This window comes from Molossus molossus, unplaced genomic scaffold (assembly GCF_014108415.1).
Source record: "Molossus molossus isolate mMolMol1 unplaced genomic scaffold, mMolMol1.p scaffold_m16_p_6, whole genome shotgun sequence".
NCBI lineage: Eukaryota > Metazoa > Chordata > Mammalia > Chiroptera > Molossidae > Molossus > Molossus molossus.
Window position 1 is genome coordinate 107920741 of NW_023425399.1, and position 16515 is coordinate 107937255.

Here is a 16515-nt window from a genome sequence, read left to right on the forward strand (position 1 = left end):
AAAACCATAATCAGAACATTCTTTTAAAGTAACAGTAGAATTTTCTCCAACTAGAAAAAAAATTAGACAAAGCAGGTAGCTCCAGCAATAGGTATTGATGGGTAATAAAATCTATTAAATGACAAAAACACTCTTTTAATACAACTCTTTTTTAAATTTTTCATTGAATTTATTGGGTGACATTGGTTAACAAGATTATGCAGGTTTTGAGTATACCGTTGTATAATACACCATCTGTATGTTGTTCTGTGTGTTCACCACCCAAAGTCAGGTCTCCTTCGTCACCTCTTCACCCTCTTCTACCTCCCTCCACCCCTGACAGGGCTATGATCTCAGATCAGATCTTCTGGATTAAGAATGCATTTTAAGAACAAGAAATAGTCATTAAAAAAGAGAGATTGTCTTTTATTGCATTTATGTTTTCTAGATTAAAAAAAAAAGAAAAAAAAAAAGGAATTAGTAGCCTGCAATTAACGTGCTGTATTTGCGCACGTTTCATTAATCAAGGCCCTTCCACTGTGACCGGGGCCACGGAGCACTATTTCTTCATTAGTGCTGCTTGGCTTGTTTTGGGTTTTTGTTTCCTACTGAAAAAAAAGTAACTGGTAATAATGCAACGATGCCCGCCTTGTTACAGGTGTTGTATAGTGATCACTGTAACCTCTTTGGGCTGCTCTCCATAGTGAGGGAACATGGCATTTACTGATCGAGAATGCTAGACTCAGGGAAATGAGGTCACACGTATTTTGTAATCCATCTATATGTACGGATATAAAATACACCTTTCCTTGGATATAAGAAAAAAAACTCTTTTTAATAGAACTAAAGAGAAAAATTAGGTATTTTATTTCCAAAAATACCCATGCCCTATGTGTCATTGCACACTAATGACTGACAGCTGCCCACAGGGCTTAATCTCAGGAAAGGCTAATAAATGGCCAACAGCAAACAGCTCATTAAGAGCTAGAAAGCAATGACTTTTTATATCCTACAGCTAAATTGGTGACAAATATGATGACTGTCCTACGTTTTCCAAGCGGTATCCCTTCTTTCATTACCAAACAGGAATACGCATCACTGCGAGTCGGCATGTCTCACAGATGGTCCCAGTAGCAGAATGCTACCTGTGACTAGCTTGATTATTCAGAAGTACACTGACTTCAAGAACAATATTTCAATTGCAGTCACTGCCTCTTCGAACAGGAAGGTCATATTCTTAAAAAAATCCCCGTGGGAGTAAAATTACAAGTTGAGAAAATATGACTGTAGAAAAATAAGCTGGAAAGAATCTATAAAAGCCTGCATACTTTTCACTCACTAAATATTTGTGCGTGTGTCGTGTGTGTATGAGTAGTCCACACTACATACAGATAATAACAAAGATGTATTGCTGATTTTAAAATCTGAAATAACGGGTATTGCACTATTAATTTCCCTCTGTGTTTCCTAGCTCTCTAGAAATTTTCAAGTTCTCTTTTCCCCCAATCTCCAGTGCCCTAGACTTGGCTTTGCCTTGTTGCGCAGAATACCCACACTAAAACATTTTCTGTCCATTGATCCATTCAAATGTTCAATTCATTTCTTATTTGATAATGCCTCATTAGTAAACTATTTTGTAATAAAATAGCATATATTTTAATACATACATGCTCAAAAAAGACTTCACTAGAAAACAAAAAAAAAAAGTCTCCTAAAATTTCTCACATGTCCCCTAATGGACAATATTTAGCCCAAGAAGAAGCTCTAATGCAGGACTGGCTTCTTGTTTTTATCCGGCCATGGGCTTAAGAAAGATTCTTGCATTTTTAAGGGGTTGGGAGAAAATAAAAGAAGAAGAATATTCTGTGACATTAAAATTATATGAAATTGAAATTCCGTGTTCATAAATAACATTTTATTGTAACTCAGCTACACTCCTTCATTTATGGCTTGTCTCTGACAGCTTTTGTGCTACAACCACAGAGTGAGTGAGTGAGCTATTGTGACAGAGTGACAGGCCCACGAAGCCTAAGGTACCTACTACCTGACCCTTTGCAGAGAAAGTCTGCTGACGCCTTACCTAAGCTGCAGCATCCCCCAAATACATCGAGCTCTGTGTCCTCAGCTCTGCCGTGAACGCACAACCGAATCCACATTTCGGTGCCTCGTCACTGACAGGACATTCTAAGGCAGGATTTTGATTGGTCTTTTCTTTTTCATCTTGCCCCAACTCAGCTGAACTCTGCTTTGGGGTTTTAGTATTTTCTATTTGGTTTTGTTGTTTTATGTTTTAATTCTCTGCAACAGAAATGGCTTTTATCGTACATAAAACCCATATATTCCTGACTCAAGAAGATTAATTTTATATGTAGTATTTCATGAGAGGCCTTCACCTAACTGCCAGAAATTAGTTCACATCAGATTTTGCTGATTCCTCAGGTCACTGCCCTCGAGAGCTCCCTGGTCAGTTCTGTGGGGACTTCTGCTGAGCAGATGTGCCTTCCCCATGGAGATTGCTCCCACCGTGACGAAGTTATTGCCTACTCTCCTGACTGCTCTTTCCAAAGCATTCGAGAGTATGAGCCCAAGCCTTAATAGATATATTAAGACAGACAAAAATGCAACACAAAACATAATTGACAACTGCTACTAGAATGGCTACTTTTAAAGCCCATCACCCCAACTGCTGAAACCAGAGCCACCCATTTCTAGGAAATCACCACCCACCTCCTTGCCTTGGTATCTGGGACCAGCTGAGGCCCCATCAGAAGTGCAGAAAGTCGCCCTTCTCAATCCAAGACCCACTTCACGGTTTACTCCATGTCTGGGGAGATTCGCCTGCTCTCCAGACATCCATTCTCCTCACGGGAAACCGTGTCCTCAAAGACCAGGGACTGATGTGGCAGCACGGCCCCAACCACAAAAGGCCCAGTCTGTCAGTGCAATGTCCCAAACATCTCACCTGTCTCTCCTCTCTGCCACAAGCTTTTCTCTAACAGAAGGGACAAGAAAATCAGGTGTGCTCTTCTCTCTGAGTCCTGTCTTAACTTATAATCATACCTAGATCAGATCATAATTTTCAAGCGCAGGGCATCTGTATTTAAAGTTAGAGATGGAGTGTCCAGAGGGGTAAATTTTTCCCGGGTCATACAGCTCATCTCCATTATTTAACACTTCAGTGTGAAGCACCTTTACTGAATTATCTTGTCAACATACCCTGAGAGTAAAGGTTAGGTATTTGCTTTATATCTGCACAACTAGTGATATCCACCAGAGTGGGTCCTCCAAGAATAAAAGGAAGGTCTGTTCCAAATGTGGGGAAATTCCTGTGACTCTTTAAAAGGAAATTTTTCAATCTAAAACAAACACAAAAAAAACTTCAGGTCTAGTCCTTGGAACAGAAACTGTAACTACAAGTATTACTATTTACCAAAAGAAAACAAACAAACAAACAAAAAACACAGTATATAGAAGCACATTCGTGTATACTAGTATTTCACAAAATTGAACACCTTGTTGGTGAGAAGCATTTTTATATTCTGCTTATGTTTTGTTTTGTTTTTTCAAAATACTAAGAAGGGATCAATTAGCATTTTACACAAATTTATCTACTCACACTTTTGTAAACCCACACAAAAAAATTCAGTTTAAACTATTTCTGAATATTTTCAGGGCTTTGAGATTCCTGTGGACTTAATACCTGGGCTTCTAGTTACCTGTTAAAGGCTAATATGTCCTCCAGGTTCAGCCTGCAGTCACTAGGGACCTGTCGACACAGAGCAAACACAACTGAGGACGTGGCCATATGCATCCTATAGAGGGTATACTCTCCTGGTCTAGCCATTCTCGGTACATCTTATTATATTATTGTTTTTTTTCCACTCAATTTAGGTGTCTTTAGCATTACTTAGCGAGGTTATTTTAATGTGGACTTTTAAAGACAACAAAAATATTAGATGAGAATGACTAAACCCATAGTATAGGATAGTGTATAATTTTTTTTTTTAATTCTCACTCGAGGATATTTTTCCATTTATCTTCAGATAGAGTGGGAGGGAGGAGGGAGAGAAAGAGAGAGAAATGTGGATGTGAGAAATACATCAACTGATTTCCTCCTGCATGACTGGGACCAGGGCCGGGGACTGAACCACAACTGAGGTACGTGCCCTTGACCAGAATTGAACCCGCAACCCATTGGTCTGCAGGCCAGTGCTCTAACCACTGAGAAAACTGGCCAGAGAAGATAGTGTATAATTTATTAACAAATATTTATAAATACATATAAGTGAAGTAATAAATTGGTCAAACTAATAAATATCTCCTTTAACTCTGTAAACTCTCTTTGCTCAACGGGAAAAGCAATCTTGCCTCAAAGCAGACCCAGAGTAAGAAGGGGTTAATTACCTGTGGACTTAAGAGATGCATCTACTGGATATGACTCACTTCGCTGTACAGGAGCCATAAGATGCACATAAATATATATTCAGCTATTGACCTGAATGCCAAAGATCATACATTGATGGGATTTTTTTTCATTTAATGAACTTCTGAAATGCATTTCTAGCTTGCAAAATTTTTAAAAGAAAGCTCACAGCAGCACAGCGACATGTGCCCTCCTTCCTTAAAACAGAGTAGGGCCACCACCATTCTCTGTGGGCCAGTCATAAGGTGTGAAATCAGCTCACCTCCAAGACTGTTTCAGCAGAGCCCGTTCACACATCAAAGAAATGCATAGATCTATACATAGCAATTTGTTATTTATCCCGATTTCCCTATTAAATGTATAAAAGAGTCAAGGCAGTACAACTCAGCTCTCTTAAGATAGCATTTTAATAAACCAACCAATTCCATTCTAAAGAAAAAGAACTGTGGCTATCTAGCTATGTTGAATTTTTACATAACATTTTTCTGGCTTTAGGTTTACATCTGGATATAAAATATCTTCATCTATTATTTTTCCATCAGAAAGTCACTTTTCCTCAAACTACCAGTAGTATTCTTCGTATTGTCCAGGACACCGATTTCTAGCACTAATTATGAAACACAAATGCAAAGACTTAGGTGTTGATACTCTTGAAAACAGAAGTTTTCCAACCTAATCTTTCATTTAAAAAAAAAAAAAAAAGGGCCCCTTATTGGATTTGTTATTACTATTCAAACTCATTATTATTAAAACACCTACACTGCATGTGTGAGAGACAGAGAGAATGAGAATAAGAAGAGAAAATAAACGTGCTAAAAGCCTTAGCCTTGAACTTGACTGGTAACAGTTATTCTGTAGATAGCTTTCCTATGAGTAAAGGAAGTTAGGCATACATACATATCTCCAATAGCCCCTTGGAGGTGTAGGATTTTCTTCTGAAGCAAGTAATTTCCTTCTCAACAACTATTTCCAGAAGTGGTGTTTGGAGTACCCTTTACCTTTCACTGGAGAGGACCGAGCCTCACTGCTCATCTAGCTGCAAAGGAGTGTGGGAAATGTGGTCTCCAACAGGGCAGTCATGTGCCCAGATAAAAACCTTTCCAGTGGACCAAGAGAACAACACTAAGAGAGAACTGGTAGGTGCTTATCTGAGCACTTTATTATGGTTCCCCAGTACTGCCGTTCACTTGTTTTTACATTGTGGGTCTATATCTTGAGGGAAGAAATTATGTGTTGGATCTATGTTACTCTTCACCCCAGAGATCTGCGCAAATTATTAGGCTAGTATGTTTTAATTAGATTGAGTCCAAGTCCCAACAAATAATGGGTTACTTACCTTCACATTTTGGAAATGTGAGGTCTTACTTTAAGGAAGGGTCTGCCCTAACAAGACAAATTTGTACTTTCTGCCAATTTGGACCAATTGAGGATGTCTATGTAGGAATCTAGGCATCTATTCCTTTGATGCCCCCACCTTATTTACAGGTCTCCAAGGGCTACTAGAACGTGGGGTGGAGGAGGACGATGGGGGATAAAGGAAGAAAATCTGTAGTACTGTCAACAATAAAAATAAAATTTTAAAAAGTAAAGACTATAAAGCTAAGTAGATTACTCGTCATTGGTTTATTCTATCAGGATCAGATTAAATACTTTTATGAGCATTCAAAATTAAATCTTACACATTAGGATTATGAAATAGCTTCATTTTCAAAATTACATTGACTTTGGTTAGCTGATGTGTTAGTCAGGGTTCTCCAGAGAAAGGAGAGAGAGAGAGAGAGAGAGAGAGAGAGAGAGAGAGAGAGAGAGAGAATGAATTACCTAACGTGATCGTGGAGACTGAAAGGTCCTAAAACTCTTAGTTGGCAAATGGAAATCTGGAAGAATCAATGGTGAGAGTTCCAGTCTAAGTTCCAGTCTGAAAGCAGAAGACCAATATCCCAGCTCAAAGGCAATCTTGGCAGAGAGTGTGAACTCCCCTAACTCAGTCTTTTTCTTCTGTTCAGCCCTCACTGGACTGGATGCCACCCCACACTGCGGTAGCCATTGGCTTTATTCAACCTACTGATTCAAATGTTAATCTCATCCAGAAACACCTCGAGACACACCTGGAATAATGCTGAACCAAAAATAAGGCACCTTGTAGTCCAGTCAACTTTACACATAAAATTAACATCATGGCTGATGACTGTCCTTATTCTCTTTAGTAAAAGTTCTGAATTAGATCAAGTATGGCCCAAAAATAAAAATAAAAAATAAAATAAGAGGGAAGATAGTTATGCTTTTTTTTTTCCTTCTAAAGAACTGGCATTTGGCGCTTCACCTTAGGTGTGACTGGGGATATATTTTAAGAGAACCACCACACTTGGGGCTACTTACCAGGAATAGAATATGTACTGCAAATAGAGAGAGAACATAGCAGTTTAAGAAGATCTTGTGATGATTTGGATGGTGGCCTTTTTTCTTCCTCTCAGTAGTTTTCTCATAGCATTAAAGACTTTCTGAGATAGCTATATAAATATGACAGAATAAAAATTTAAGAATAACATCCACAATTGGTTTTTTTCTTTATAAAATAATTTGCAGGCTTTTAGGCTATCTGTGTCTCTTGAAATGATGTATAAAAATGATAATGACTCAAATAGCGTAACACAATCAATTCAGATAATTACAGCACTAGAGTGGGTTTCTTTTATTCCAACTGGCTATTTTAACTGATCAGATAAGCCTACAAGCAATTTCTACTTAATTTGTGCTGGGAATATATAATTTTAGCAGACTTGAAGCATCATTATGCTCCCTTAAAATTTTTGTCAAGGCTCTTTGGGAAACTGTAATGTGGAAATTTTAATGGCTTCATGAAAGATACTAAACCTTAAAGCATTAATATAAAAACTTGTTCATGGTATTGCATTGGTTTTCGGGTTTTAAGATACAAACTTGGCAACTTTTCTCTTTATAGAACTCAAGCTCACAGTACAACTTAATAAGAGTAAGGAAAGACCTCCAAAATATTCTTTAGGATCAAAAAGATAGACTGTCTGTCATTAACTGATAGTTTCACTACTGTAAGATAATTCCCAGTGTGACTTCCAAAGATATCCAGGTTTTGGTGTGAATTAAGTAGCTAAGAAAATATCCGAGGGGAAACCTAGCCTGTAAAACTGAACTTGAGATTGGTCTCCCTCTGCCAGTGTCTTTGTATGTACATTGATGATTGTGGCGAGCATTCTGATGTGATCTGCACAGAGAGCAGGTTTTTGCTTAAATGAGATAACTATGGTCACTGAGAGGGGCTGCCAACGGGGAGAAGGCAGGCGGGCAGGCCTTCGATGATTTCATTCGGATTTTAATGTCGTGACCATCCCAGTCAGACGCTAAGCCTCGTATCTGCTCTCCATCTGTTGGGCTGAGGCGGTGAGCAAAGTGCCTCCCAGGACTGCGGGCTCTGGGTTCACACAGGCTAAGCATCCTCGTCAGGATTAGGAGGCAGGCATACAAGTGGATGCTTATTTTAGATCATTTCTTCTGACAAGACTGTCGATTTGGAGTTGCTGTTAAGGGAAGTACTGGACATGGCTGCAGGTGGAGAAAACCCCTCAAGGGGGCTTCTGGGGAGAAGGTCAATATCCTGATAAAAACTCTTCTTGGATTTATCCACAGTTAGCTTTGAACTTGCAAAATCTGAAGTGAAATCAAAGTGTATTTCCAGGCCTTGGTTCGCAAGAGGAGTAACCATGGCCATTTCCGGCCCTGCCCTGGGATGGAGGAGACTGGGGAGTGGGTCTCAAACTAAACGTATGTTAGAGGTACTTCAGCAAAATTAAGAAGGAAAAGCAGAGGGAAAAGGGAAGTGGCTGAGGGATAAATGGCCAGGAATTGGTTGCTTTTTTTTTTGTTTTTGTTCACACAAGTAAAAACTGAAGTGATTTCATATTTCACTGTGTGAATTTCTGCCATTGTTGCTGTGAGTGAACAAGACTCGGGCTCGGGGGGAGCAGCGGAAGTATATTCTTGGTCAGTTAGCAGCACGTATTGCTAAAGTAAGATAAATGGGTTCTGATTGTGAAAAGCAATTACTCTGCAGGAAGGACACAGCCATCCCTCCCCTTAGTGTGATGAACAATGTGTTTACGATAAAATGCTAATTAGCCCTTAAAGTTATTAATGTGATTATTGTTCATCTAAGGACATAAATCTGACAGCCCCAGAGGACAGGGGCATTGCTCATTTTGAAGAAGCAGGCTTAAAGCACTTTTTGCTTACCTATTTGTTTATTGTAAGCTAAATTACTCTTTAAATGAAGAAAGTAAAATACCACCAAGTTACCAGCCATTCACAATTACCTGGAGCTGAAACAGGAGGTTAAGAGACACACTGACATTTGTTCACGGGTAAGGCGTTATATTTTAGGCGGAACGATTTAAAAGTAGGTGCTGGGAATGCCTCATTTAATCTCTGACAGGGCAATCTTACTTTAAGTACTGTCTGCAGGAGCCATTTGGGCAGAGAAGAAAGTGAAAAATAGTGTTGCTCTATTCATAAATGTAGAGGATTTTGGAGGGGGTCTGCTTATTTCTACTTGTTACAGAACGTCAAAGTGATGTCCCTACAGCCATACTTCTGTCTCGTCCTCATTGCCTTGTTCAAGTGGAGAGATGTCACTCTAGTTGTCTGGAGTGAATACAGTTACCTGCTACAAAGATGAAAAGCATATTCGAAATTCGCCCATCGTGATCCATGTCATTTAACTGAAAATAAGGTTAGGACTCCTCCTGAAGACAGGAGTAGGGAGGCGCTGTCCAAATTCCCAACCCTCTTACTATGAAAACTATTTATATGACATAAAATAGACAATCCAGTCTAATGTGGGTCCAGGAGAAACAGAGAATGGCTTTTCTTTTATGACTGGACACGCTGGGCTATGCCAGCTTTAGTGGGGTTCGATCTAGAAGCACCCCGTTTCATCAAGGCTCCTGCCATTTCACGGTGACTAACACGCCTGCGCCCTGCTCTTGCGCTGTCGCTGTCCCGGGGCACGCTCCCCAGGGCCGCAGCACGCGCTGCAGAGTTCTAGAATCAGAGCCACACATCACGCGGTCTGCAGAAAGACGGTGTTTGTAGGTGTCTTAGACGAGCAAGGAGGTGGCAGGATGTCCCTGCAAAGATCTGCTCATGTCTCACTGAGCCGCATGCCCCATGCAACAGACTCTCTGTCGTCCAGCCAGTAACTGTGACCCCTTCCTCCTTGATAACAGGATCTTGATTTTGTTAAGTATGAAGCAGCAGTGGGCTCAGGGCAGTGAGCCAGTTCCTCAGTATAAATAACGAACCGTAATTGAACCAAGTCAATCATGGTAATGCTACAACTTTTTCTAGTGACTGGCTTAGGATATGGGCAATTCTGTTCAACAGAACATTTAGAGAAGTCTCCCGGAGGCCTGTGGGAAAGATTTTCCTCTTTAATAATAGGGAAATTTCGGTGGACATCTCTACTCCCTCTACCCTTCTCTTGTGTTGTTACATAAGAAAGTGATGTCTGGAGCTGTGGCAATCATCTTGGAGACAAGAGACCTGTAGACAGGCTGCTCCACAGAAGGACTTGTTGAGCCATGGGGAAAACCTCGGAGCTGCCTTCCTCCCGAAATCTTGTTGGGGGAGGGGCGAATAACCTCCCGTTTTTTATGACACCTTTATTACTTGCAGCCCAAAGCATCCTGGCTAATAAAATCACTTCTGAGGAGTCAGAAGATGGATGTGATAATGATCTTAAGTCCTCCGTGCTTACTTATTGAGGGGGGTGGGTTAATCCCCTTAGAACTGCTCAGCTGAGAAAAGAGTTCTCTAGAGGAAAATCTGAACGATTTCAAGAATGGCAAAGGGAAGACTGCATGTTGGAGAGACAACCCAAAAATCATTTGATACACATGACAGTCCACCTCCACCAAAAATACCGTTCAAGCTGCTCCTCGGGAACCTGTGGACTCTCCATTAGCTTCAGTATAATCTGATCACATACCCTCTGCATTTCCAGGTGTCTGCTGAGCATTTCTTCCCGCTGTCCCTCAAGTTCATCACACCCAAATGTTTAAAACAAAACTCATCGTCCCCCTCAAAAGTCATTCCATCTTTTATATTCCACATCTCAGAGCATAATATCTTTCACCAATTCAAATAAACTAGAAACTTCAGAATCATTCTTTTTTTTTTTTTTTTTTAATCCTCACCCGAGGATATTTTTCCATTTTTTGTACAGATAGAGTGGGAGGGAGAGAGAGGAAGGGAGAGAGAGACAGAAACATCGACGTGAAGGGACACATTGAGTGGCTGCCACCCGCACGACCAACCAGGGCCAGGGACAAACTGCAACCGAAGTACATGCCCTTAGCGGGAACCGAACCCGGGTCTCTCCGGACCGCAGGCCGACGTTCTAACCGCTGAGCCAAAACGGCCAGGGCCAGAATCATTCTCGACCCTTCTTTCCTCACCATCTCCCACTCCGGTCGTAACTTCTGTTCACTCCGTGTGCCACATGTCCCTCTGCGTCGGGCTGTGCTCACCACTGCCTTCCCTTGCCCTCAGCAAGGCCTAACGCCCCACCGCAGCGATGTCTCGTTGGACTTCGGGACTCCAGACACATCTCTCTTCAACCCATCATTTCACTGCTATTAAAATTATAAATATCACTGAATAACGTTTAAAACGACCCTTTACGAATGTCTTAAGCTGTTCCTCATATAAAGCCTCAGACCATTTTGTTCCCTAAGTCCACACATCAAACACTTCTAAGTACACCACAGTACTAGCGCTAACAGTAAGAAGATTATTTAAAAAGAAATAATGTTTGCTGAAGAATCTAGAGTAATGCCTCGGGCCAAGGAGCAGAATGAGAAAAGGGCCTTGGAGCCAGGAATTCCCGGCCCCGAGCTCAGCTCACCAGCTCAGTGAAAACTGCTCAAACCTCTCAACCTCTCAGCGCCCTGCTCCCTCCCCCTATTGACATGGGGAGGACAGTCCCCACTTCGAGAGCTGACAGGCTTTAATGAGGTAACCGAGGTTAAGCATCTGGTATACAATGACCATAGTGTCTCAGCAAATAATTGCTGTTATTGTTGCCCTTACTACGAGGCACTTACAAAATCCTGGATTTTCTTCCTTATCCAAAACCATTAAATTGAAAACAACAATTGAACAAACAAACAAAAACTAACAGCCATAGACAACAGTCTGGTGGTTACCAGAGAGGAATGGGGGTGGAGGTAGTTCATAAAGGGTAAAGGGGGTCAAGTTTATGGTGAAGGAAGGAGATGTGACATTGGGTGGTAAGCACAATGCAACATGCAGATGATGTATCATAGATATTTACACTTGAAATCTTTATAATTTTATTAACCAATATCATACATTGAATTTTTAAAAACTCCACAGATTCACATCCTAATGATCATCCACTTTTCCCATCAGAGAGCACCCTAGGTTCATACTCGGAGACAGGGCACAACTCTAATAAACTGTCTTATTCTGATGTCCCAAGGCCAAACCCCATGAACAGCAGCAAGTGAAAAGGCAGGAAGAATAAAATCGAAGAAAAATAGGAGATAACAGCAGGGAAGCTTGAGGAGACACCTTGATATACAGATGTAAGAACTCAAAATGCACACAGGCAGGGCAGAGAGTCTTGACAAGCCCGGAGAGACCCACCATGAGGGTCCAGGGAGCATCAGGTGGCGGGTGAGGGCACACCCCCTGAACCCTGCCACATGGGCCTGAACCCAGCTCTCCGGCCAGCTGGTTTCGGTCTCGGACAAGTTCCTCGACCTCTCGGTGCTCAGTGTCCTCTCTGTAAAACGAGGACAGTCACTGCGTGTGTCACAGTGTAGCAGTAAACAGCTCGAGTGACCACAGAGCACAGCACAGCGCCTCAAAGTGCTGAGGGAGCGTCTGGGTCGTTGAATATTTAACCCTGTGCCCTCTGCTTTTAAAGAGAAGTAGCAATACTTTTGAGAATTCATTCGATCCAAAACGTGACATTCTTTTAAAGGTCTGGTGCTCATGGCGGAAAGTCTGGCATTCGAAGTCCGTATCTGGAAAGCCACAGAGAGGACGGGAACATGAGAGGCCGCGTCCAGGTGCAGAATGTTTAAGTAGATGCTGTTTCCAGTACGTTAAAAGAAGCCTTTTCCCCCTGTGCCTTCGAAATTGAAGAGAAAGACAGGGAGAAAGGCCGGCTCTGTTGAAAGGAGTCTCTGAGTAGGACCACGGGCCATGGGAGGGCTCAGCCCAGGAGGCAGTTCCCAGTAAGAAAGACCTGGACTCGATGCAGGTGATTCTAAGTGATGGAAAGATCCAGCCTTGCCGTTGAGAGACCGCCAGGTCTCGGAACCAGATTTCCCTCCTTCACACACTAATCTGTCGCCGACGGACCTCTTCTCGCTTCTGGAAAGAAACCACAGGACGAGTCTCTTGTTCTAGTCCCTTAGCTGAGAGAGGCAGGGCCAGGGGTCCTTGCATTTTTATCAAGAATGGGTCAAAACTGCCCACTACATCTCTGTCAGCACACTGTCTCGGGCCAGTAGGTATCTTTACCTTAGAGACTGTTTAAAATAGTAAATCATTTAGAAAATGCTTCACTCAATTTCCCGTTCAAAGGCAGGTTAAAATCATTTATCGTTATCATTCACAATTTTGTCGTCGTATCTCATTGGGAGAAAGAAAATAAGAGTTGTCCTGATTAATGGTCCTAATTCAGTCTAATTGTGACAATAAGTCTTTGCAATAGATTTCCCGAAGGTGGGAAGAAACTCTAGCCCTTTGCCAAGAGTCAGTGTGTCCTCTCATGCATACCATCTTTTCTCATGGACTGGCTCCCCAAATCTCTCAGAAAATCTAAACAAAAGGGTGGCTAGGCCTTGGCCAGGAAGACTGCCTGACAGTGTCCTCAAACTGCAGTTGTGAGCGCTAAATGAATATATGATAAATAAAGCACACTAAGACACTGATTTTATTTTCTTCCAGAATCCTTAGGGTTCTCCCAGCATTTATGGCTTAACTCCAAATAATCTATTGCTTAAATCAGGAGTTCTAGCTGAAGGATTATTGAAAGATCCACATGAATATTTACCCTTTAAAAAATAGCTAGAAGTAAATGGCATTGAGAGCACATATGAGAACATGCCACAGCAGCCAAGTACCTTTTCCCACCGGTATAAGCATCTATTACTAGACAAACAATACATTGGATATAATTTGCCCAGCAGATACTAAAAAGAGGTTTCTTTCTTTTTTTTTTTTTAAATATTTTTATTGCTTTTTAGAGAGAGAGGAAGAGAGAGAGAGAGAGAAACATTGATGAGAGAACATTGATTGGCCGCCTGCTGCACACCCCCCATTGGGGATAGGGCCCACAAACTGGGCATGTGTCCTGACCAGGAATCGAAAAAATATGAAATGCTTCACGAATCTGCGTGTCATCCTTGCGCAGGGGCCATGCTAATCTTCTCTGTATCGTTTCAATTTTAGTATATGGGCTGCCAAAGTGAGCACTAAAAAGAGGTTTCTTAAAATTCCTACCTTTCCCTAAGAATAGTAAAGATAAAAGCTAACGCTGATTCGTCTACTATGTGCCAGCCCCTGTGTCATGGTTTAGATACAGCATCTCTTTAACCATTTATCTCATCAGCCAATTCCAGAAAATGGCATCATACAACTCCACTTAAAACTTAAGGCTTAGGGACACTGAAGGATTTGCCAAAGACCTTATATCTAAATTTGGACTTTAATTTCTCCTAGTATACTACTTACACTCCTAGTAAAAACAGACTATAAGGCAATAGTCCTAATCTGATGGATTATATTTACCTTAATCCAACAGGCAATATCATATTATGGGCAAACAAAAAAGCGATACTTAAGAACATTAAGACCCCACATAAAAGACATTAAAAAGAGGAAACACAAGTAGCTATGTATGCAAAAACAAATATCAACTTTACTAGTATAATTTTTTAATTTCTTAGAATAGCAAATATTTTAAATATAATACTCAATATTTTTTTATTATTAATTTTTGTTACAGATGTTTCTCCTTTTTCCCCCACTGATTCCCCCCTCCCCCTCCCTCCGTGCCCTTTCCCCAGTTTGTTGTCCATGTCCACTGTTCATGCACACATGCATATAAGTTCTGTGGTTTATCTCTCCCCCACCACCTCCCTCTTTAGGGAATTGTCAGTCTGTACCCCACTTCCACGTCTCTGGGACTACCCCATTCCTCAGACTGTTATGTTCATTATATTCCACAAATAAGTGAGATCATATGAAACTTGTCTTTCTCTGTTTGGCTTGTTTCACTTAGGATGATACTTTCCAGATCCCTCCATGTAGTCACAAAGGATAAGAGATCTTTCTTTCTTACAGCTGCGTAGTACTCCATTGTGTATATGTACCACAGCGTTTTCATCCATTCGTCTACTGATGGACACTTGGGCTGTTTCCAGATCTTAGCTATTGTAAATAGTGCTGCTACAAACATGGGGATACATATGTTCTTTCTGATTGGTGTTTTAGGCTTCTTAGGGTATATTCCTAGAAGTGGGATCACTGGGTCAAATGGAAGTTCAATTTTTAATTTTTTGAGGTAACACCATAGTGTCTTCCATAGTGGCTGCACCAGTCTGCATTCCCACCAGCAGTGCACTACAGTCCCCTTTTCTCCACACCCTCACCAACACTTGTTGTTTGATGATTTGTTGATGGCGGCCATTCTGACAGGTGTGAGGTGATACCTCATTGTTGTTTTAATTTGCATCTCTCTGATGATTAGTGATGATGAGGATTTCTTCATATATTTCTTAGCCATTTGTATGTCCTGTTTGGAGAGGTGTCTATTTAGTTCCTCTGCCCATTTTTAATTGGATTATTTGTCTTCCTTTTGTGGAGTTGTATGAGCACCCTATCTATATGTATTGGAAATTAACCCCTTATCTGATATATCATTGGCAATTATAATCTCCCATACAGTGGGTAGCCTTTCCATTTTGATGATTGTATCTTTCGCTGTGCAGAACCTTTTGAGTTTGATGTAGTCCCATGTGTTCATTTTCTCCTTTGTTTCTATTGCCTTAGGTGATGTGTCAGTAAAAATTCTGCTGCATATGATGTCTGAAATTTTGTTGCCTACAGTCTCTTCTAGGATTTTTATGGATTCATGAGTTACATTTAAGTCTTTTATCCATTTTGAGTTTATTCTCATATAGGGTGTAAGTTGATTGTCTAGTTTCATTTTTCTGCAAGTAGCTGTCCAATTTTCCCAACACCATTTATTAAAGAGGCTGTCCTTACTCCACTGTATGCTCTTGCCACCTTTGTCAAATATTAATTGAGCATATTGCCTTGGGTCCATTTCTGGGTTCTCTGTTCTGTTCCACTGGTCTATATGCTTGTTCTTATGCCAGTACCAGACTGTTTTGATTACAGTGGCTTTGTAGTACAGTATAACCTGACATCTGGTAATGTGATCCCTCCAACTTTGTTCTTCCTTTTCAAGATTGCTGTGGCTATTCAAGGCCTTTTTTGGTTCCATATAAACTTTTGAAGTAATTGTTGTAATTCTGTGAAGTATGCCGTTGGTATTTTGATGGGGATAGCTTGAATCTATAGATTGGTTTGGGTTATATAGACATTTTAATGATGTTAATTCTCCCAATCCATGAACAGTGTATGTGCTTCCACTTTTTTATTTCTTCCTCTATTTCTTTTTTCAATGACCTGTAGTTTTCTGCAAATAGGTCCTTTATTTCTTTGGTTAAGTTTATTCCTAGGTATCTTAATTTTTTTGCCGCAATGGTAAATGGGATTGTTTTCTTAGTTCCTCTTTCTGTGAGTTCATCATTGGTGTATAAGAATGCCATCGATTTCTTGACTTTAATTTTGTATCCTGTTACTTTGCCAAATTCATTTATTAAGTCTAGTAAACTTTTGATGGAGTCTTTGGGGTTTTCTATGTATAGTATCATGTCATCTGCAAATAATGACAATTTCACTTCCTCCTTTCCAATTTGGATCCATTTTTTCTTCCTGTCTGATTGCTGTGGCTAAGACTTCCAGTACTATGTTAA

At 40.7% G+C, this 16515-nt stretch overlaps 1 protein-coding gene and 1 non-coding gene across 2 annotated transcripts in view; one reads left to right on the top strand and one right to left on the bottom strand.

Moving 5' to 3' along the window:
• Window positions 1-16515, top strand: part of CDH20 (cadherin 20) — a 200198-nt gene that overhangs the window by 36519 nt on the left and 147164 nt on the right. The window lies entirely within an intron of this gene.
• On the bottom strand, window positions 13839-13945 carry LOC118619519. The gene has a single exon (XR_004957278.1). It is a non-coding gene; the product is annotated as a U6 spliceosomal RNA (small nuclear RNA).